Source organism: Trachymyrmex septentrionalis, unplaced genomic scaffold (assembly GCF_001594115.1).
Source record: "Trachymyrmex septentrionalis isolate Tsep2-gDNA-1 unplaced genomic scaffold, Tsep1.0 scaffold310, whole genome shotgun sequence".
Lineage (NCBI taxonomy): Eukaryota > Metazoa > Arthropoda > Insecta > Hymenoptera > Formicidae > Trachymyrmex > Trachymyrmex septentrionalis.
Genome location: NW_017305475.1, coordinates 46637 through 54200, shown reverse-complemented (window position 1 = coordinate 54200; position 7564 = coordinate 46637).

Genomic DNA, 7564 nt, shown 5'->3' with positions numbered 1-7564 from the left:
CACACTAATTAATCGTATCTACGAATTTAAAAGCGCGCCTCATAAAAAAATAATAACTAAAGTATAAGTTTCCCTCGAAACATTCGCAAGATTCGAAAAACTTCTTGCAACGAGCATCTGAAAAGATATTTGCAATATGGAAATAAAAATTAATGAAATAAAAAACGTTAATTTAAAAAAATACGGACCTTTAAGAAATCTTTTTCATTATTTAAACAAAGAATCGAAATATATATCTTTTTTGATATTATTTAAATAAAAAATTAGCAAAAAAATGAAAAATTATTATTTAAAATAATTATTAACAAAAATATTCAACGATACTTTTAACAAAAATTAATATCAGTACCGTCTCACTAAGATATAAAAATTATGCAAGGAGAGATGCATTGTTCTTAAATATGTTTTATAAAATTTGATTGAAAATTTATGAAATGTAATTGAAAATTTATTTCGTAATACACACGATGCACATCTACGCGTATAAATATTTTGTTCGTGTTAAAGCTTCAGTTGCAAATACTGCCGTCGGGTAAAAAGAAATTCGTTTGCAAATTATAGGATGCATAATAGTCAAAGCATAAAGTACTTTTTTCTGCTACCTTTCTGTTAACTATGTTATCAGGTATACGTTTTTCTCTTTATAAACTAACGAGCTACTGTAATAAATTGTGTAATCTGTATTTTAATATTTTGTTTGAAAATTGCTCTTTGAAGTTCAAAGACTTTTCCGATTGCGTATGTGCAACATCATGATTGTTACTGCTTTTTAATAAATTTTTAGATGTCACGTGTTAAATATTTTGATAATACTCAATTTGGAATTATTTTAAAATAAGATCGGTGTGGAATTGATATCAAATATTCTGATAAACCATTTTATTTTTAATTGCGCGCTTTGTTTTAATAATTTTGAAGTTAATATTGATTGTATGTACCAAGTGCACAATTACAGGTAACCAAATGAATTACATTGAATTACATAGTGTTAGTATCCAGAAAGTATACTGCAATATGTAAGAGTTACATATTCATAACTAATAGAAATTCCAGTAAAGCATATCGACGGAAGATATATCGAAGCATATTATTTTAGATATTTGGATTTAGATAGGAGATTAATTATGATATAATTACGGACGAATCAATAGAAATGACTTTCCTCCTTGTTCTATAATATTTTAACTTCTTTTTAATTTCAATCATGCTGTAATTTTTTCACATTGTTAATATTTAACAAAATTGTAATTAATAACATTGTATATATTCCTATAATTTATTATTTATAATATTTCCCACATTCCAACATTCTTTTTCCAACATTCTCTTATTAAAATTAAAATATTATATTATAAATAATGTGTACTTTTTCAACACAGAAAATATATAATAACATATATTATATCATTATTAATAACTATACACTTACTTACTTACAATTCTTTTATTATAAATTATTTAAAAATACTTATCTGGAAAGACAATAAATAAAAAATAATTACCGGACTACGAGTTTTATTTGCGTGAAAAAATACTACTATCAAAACTTGTGTCTTCTTATCTCAAAACTAATGATTTTATTTCTCAGAAAATATTGTATAACAACAAAAGAATTATTTACAATACCTGAGGCTTTTATAAACAGAATACATTTTACCTCAAGGGAAATCAAAAGTAGTACAGAAAGTATTGAAGAAAATGCCAATATTTTATATATCCGATTATGAAATAAGAAAGGATCTATCTAACGTAAAACATAGAACAGGAAGGAGACTCATATGTCATCGTAACTGAACTGATGCACAAAGAGGATTAAGGAAATACCACAAACTGAAACAGCTATTGCAACTTAACGGTACTGAAGTACACGAGAAATATCTTGAATATATATTATATAATTATAATTATAATTGACGCGTAGACATTAAAAACTTGTAATATAACGTCACGTAATATTATACAAGTAACTGTAAAAACTAAGGTAGGGAATACGAGGTAGTGATATATGAATATTTCACGGTACTAGAAATATTCGCATGAAATATTCGCACATACATTTGAGAGTTCTATCGTATATGGTCATTACAGTCTCGTTAATTCGCGGTTACGTGAGAAACATATTCCTCAAAAAAGTTTACTAATTTGTGAAATTATTTTAATAATGTTCCACATCTTACTTTACGCGTCGTAAAAATACAAGCTTGAATAACATATATTTCATCGAATGAGTTTATTCGAAAATATCATAAAGAGTAAAGTATAAAATAAAACGTTTTAATAATTAGCTCAAATATAATTAAATATTTGTGAATAAAACTCATATTTTGTGGATAAAAATTAACAATCTTTTACTTACAATAAAATATGAATTAATTTCTTTTGCATAAATTAATCAGAAACTGGTATTTGCAAGAAAACTTATGTACGCGAATATTATATTATAATGTTTTCTGTGTAATAATAATGAGAGAGATTAAACTTTCAAGTTTGGAAAATCTAATCATAGAACATATTTAAAAAATAAAAAAAAATATTTACAAATTAATGACTTATAAATAATTGCAGTAACAAACAGCTTGAAACTGTCAATCTTAAGTTTAAATATATAAATGTAATGAATTGAGATTATAATATAATCTTTGCAGTGACGTCTTATTATAGTCACATTTCACTATTTTCTCATTTTTGTACCTATGTTAAATAATAAACAAGCTTTATTTATTTATTTATTTTAATTTTGTTAGTATTATTTTAATGTTACAATTCACACTTGAAAGTTTAAACTATTTAAAATATAAGAACGAAATAAATTTTAATAAATTTAAATAGAGATTAAAACAAGGCAGAAACACAAATTAAAAAAGGATCAATCGCTCTGTTAAGTAATGCGACTAGATTACGAATATTAATAACCGTCCCATTAAGATATTTTTCACGACCAAGGGGAAATTATAAAGGTGAAAGGTATGTTCAACGAAGTGAACTGAGATCGCGAGATGTTCTCGAGGTAAGTTCATTGTTAAAAAAAGGTCACAAGAATATGTTTAACAAGTACCTCGCGGACGTTCCGTGCGAATGCATGCGTGAAATTTTGTATTTTGACATTTTAATGCGAGAGAGCAATGTATTTCTATCGGTTCTATAATTTTTACAAATGTAGCTGTAATGTATCATCGACAAACGTGCAAAAAACCTACTAAAAAACATACAACCAATTTTGAAAAACAGGAAGAATATTTCACTAAATTTATTTGCATATGTCTAGAAAAAACTTTAAGCTAATTGTGACATATATGTTATTTGTAATATGCATCGGGAAGAAATAGAAATATTTGAAAAATAATTTCAAATTTCAGAATTCGAATGTATGTAATTCTGCGACAAACTTTTAAAAAATTGTAATTGAGAGAATCATTTTCTATTTTGTATTTAAATAATAATATTTACAAGATATGTGTGTAACGTATAATATCTTACATATAAATGTTACAGAAACTATAGATAGATTTCTAAAATGCATATAAACAGTTTAGCAGATTTAGTTACATCAAGTAGATTTTGCGCGTTCGTCGATGATAATACAAACGCAATTTCGTTGCGGCTATCGTGGCAAACATTCTCTCCTGTGTCCATGGAACTTCACGCGACCTCAATGGATTTCTTGGGATAGATCTTATCTATCGAACTGTACTTGTACTTTACAAAGCTCCCATCTGGGTAGATATGATTTATACGATATGTATATTCTAAATAATGATCGAGCTAACTCAGTCCGTCTCTAAATACGTACAATGGACCAAAGTCTATCAAAACAAAATATTGACTCGATAAAGACTATTATCCTGCTTAGGCGCTGAACTTAAGAGAAATAGTAATAGATTAGCTTTCGCAAAATTTTCTAACGGGACAATAGTCTTTAGCTAGTTAATAAGAATCAATTATTTTCTGCAGCTCTAATCTTATGTAAGTTTCAAAACATGAGAACGGGCATTATTTTTTCGGATTTGTTAATAATCAGAATTTTCGCAGCGACAACAATACAACTCTTCTATATATTGAGTACTCACCTAATTCGCCATATCGTCGCACTGAAGTAAAGGACACGACCCATCTTTCTTCTCTCAGCTCTTAAAATCTAATTTCCAATTCCTTAAGCTCATCCTCGTAAACAAGCGGAATTGCCGGGTAATGATGTCCCTGTAAATAATTAATACCGAAACTTTCAATATAATATAGTTAGGCATGTATTCCCAGATGATCCTGTACACGTTATCGGCGCGCCACCGTGTGTCTATATTATATATATTCTGTCCGAAATTCTATCCGGAACATATCTTTTAATGTACGCGTAGTTTGAACAATTCTTATTAAATATTCTTAATCGAGAACAATATCATATTTGTCAGTGTTATATGATTATTACATCAGTATTATATTTTATATATTCTATTAGCTACTTTTATATAATATTACTTTTATATTATAATATTATCCCTTACAAAAATATTGCTAAGCGGTAGCAATTAATTACTTATTTTGAGTATTAAAATCACTGAACACAACAGTGTTTTAATACGCAAAATAAGTAATTTCCCGTGTTAAATTGGATTTCAATAAGTACTGCTTCTAACGTAATAAGTAAATCAAACTATTAAATTCTATACCTCTTTTATCGTTCAAATCGATCGACACAAATTTTGAATAAGTGTTCACAGAAAAATGAGTTTTACGTTTCATTCAACAGAAATGCGAAAAATACTTCGTTGCAAAATATCAAAATCAAATCCACTCGAGAATTGTATAGATTTTAATCCCTAGAAAATCTTGTCGTGTTTTATTTCTGACGGAAAAACTTTAGACACTCCAAATGGTTTAAAATTATTTTAGATCCATCGACCTATTTTATTCCGTTTCTGTTTGCGCTCAAAATGCTATGAATGTCCAAAGTAAGCGTACATTTTTGAGCAGCCTATACATACGGTGACTATTCGTCTTTTATTGTAAAAGACAGTCTACAATGACTACCTTTATTTCAAGTAGCCTTTATTTATTTTTTCAAAATTTAATTTTGTTTTTTATTTTAATAATATTACGGAGAATTCCTTTCCAATTAGTATTGCAGTGTCTAATGTAGTAATGAGCGAATTTTTACGGAAATTATCGACAAATTTAGTTTTATGCAAGAGCAATATTAGCTTAGACAGAACAACAAAGTCACAGTAACATCAAAATAATGTCAAACTAAGTCATAGATTGAAAAGTGACTTTTAATAATCAAATTTGCAATTATTTTAACGTCATTTTGATATTATGATAATTCATTGTGTTTTACTTGGGAGTTATTTCAAGATTCTGTGCAAGAAAATTTTAGAAATTAATGCGCACATTTCTGACTGCAGTCACAAATTAGTTTAGAAATATTTAAGAATAAAGTCCTAAACTTTTCAGGTTTGTCCTTTATTTTCTCTAAGAAAATATGATCACCGTACCTATACATATAGCATATAAGACAAAAGAGGTTAAACTAATGAAAAGGGATAACTCGGGAAGTGTTTATCTAATATCTATCTACTTGATGCTACAAATGCTTCAGAGCACTTTTTATTAGGCAATTAGTAAAATTTTCGTCTTTCAATTAGATTTTCTTACAATCAAGAGCTTCGAAACATTTGTAACGCCAAGTGTATATCGCACCCTTTAACTATTAGCGCGATCAGTCTTATTACAAATGTAGAATTTGAAGCATTTAATTGACCAATCAGAAGGAAGAATTTTACAAACCAACCAAAGAATGCTTCAAAGCATTTGTAGCATTACGAAAACTGTACCACATTTACGGCACTCATATTATATATCGATCTTAACGCCTTGCTTATCGGCCGGTATTTATCAGTTACATAATTTATGTCCAGGTCGCAAAATTCGCACATATAAAATTACAAATGTGCTTAAATATATCATGTTAGTATAATATGCGATAAAATATTACTCTTATACATTTAGATTTATTAGATACACTCTTATAAATGTTGTAAATTATAAACAGGTGTATATTGTACACGAATCAATTGCGTACAAGTCAATCACAGCACTAGAAAAAAAAACTCCTTACGCAGAAGTTGCTGTGATTGGCAGTGGGCAATTACTACAATGTGCAAGTGAACCACTCTCATTATAAACGACTAGAAATAGGAATACAGGAAAAGTGGCAAGAATAAATTATCAAGATGCAGAATATCCGAAAATTCGTTCTTCTTTAAATGTATAAGATGATATCGCGAATAAAGCAGAAAAAGCAGGTTTGCATCTGATGGAAAATTCTAAAATATGATTGATTTATACATTTAAATCCAGAGAGAAACTAAGAGTAAGACATTATCATATTAAAGAATTTTACAACAATTGCAAAATTACTTTCTCTGCTGAACGCAGCCATTGGCTGTGGACAGAAAGAAAAGGAAACTAATCAATTAGCGATTAATTCCTACATTTAGATCCAGCAAAGAACTAAAAGCAAAAACGAATCATATTAAAGAATCACTAAGCGCTAACTTATTATAGTTTATTCTGTTGAACGCAGCCATTATATTTGACTAAAGAGAAACGGTATGTCGATCGCTATTCAGCACAAATAATACTAAAATTATAACAAAGTGTGAGTATAATTATCATACTAAACAAATTTTAGTTAGTAGTATAAATTTTACTTAGTATACTTATCATATTAAAGAAATTTTTATTCATTTCGTGCGCATCAATTTTATTTAGCCGGTAATGAAGACGTTAAGCAAAAAATCAATAAAATTCGATTTCGTGTTACAATTACACTTGTGTCTCTCTGTAAAACATTTTCTCTTTCTCTCTCTTTCTGAAAAAATATAGTGTAAAAATATTTAATTTACCTTTTACCTTTGTCGACGAGTTCACGCAATATGTCGAGAATTAATTCGGGAACTGCATCGTAATACGGTACGAACGACGTGAAGTTCAGGCCAAACGTGATTCGTAACCTACCAAATAAACGACAATTTACGTTTAATAGGTCTATACTTTATAATAACCGCAACTCCTTGGCTCGCGTAAAAGAGCGCGGCAGTGTCTCATATCATGACGCTTCGCTTGTTTTAGCGCCAAGACACTACCGTGTCTCCAGATAAGACTTTCCGTTCACTTGTATACATTTGTGTATTATTTGTCGCAGGACATTTTTTTGCTAATCAATCGATAACATTATTTGGCATTTTGTTGCTATAATTCTTAAACTAATTCCGAATATTACGCGACGCGAACGCGATCACAAACTGATGCAAGCACCGCGAAGTTGGATACAACAAGAAGTGAGGCACACGTAAGGAGCGATAGCTAATCCGAAACCGTTACTTTTAAAAAATTTGAAGATCATTTTGTTCACGTTAAAATGAACGTTTTTAATTTCGACAAGTTTTTTCTAATATAACATATCATAGCTTTCGTTTCATAATTCAAATGATTTTTTAAATTAAATGCGACTATTAAAACACAAAAATAATTCAATCTTTAGCATATTAATAATCATGTATAACTC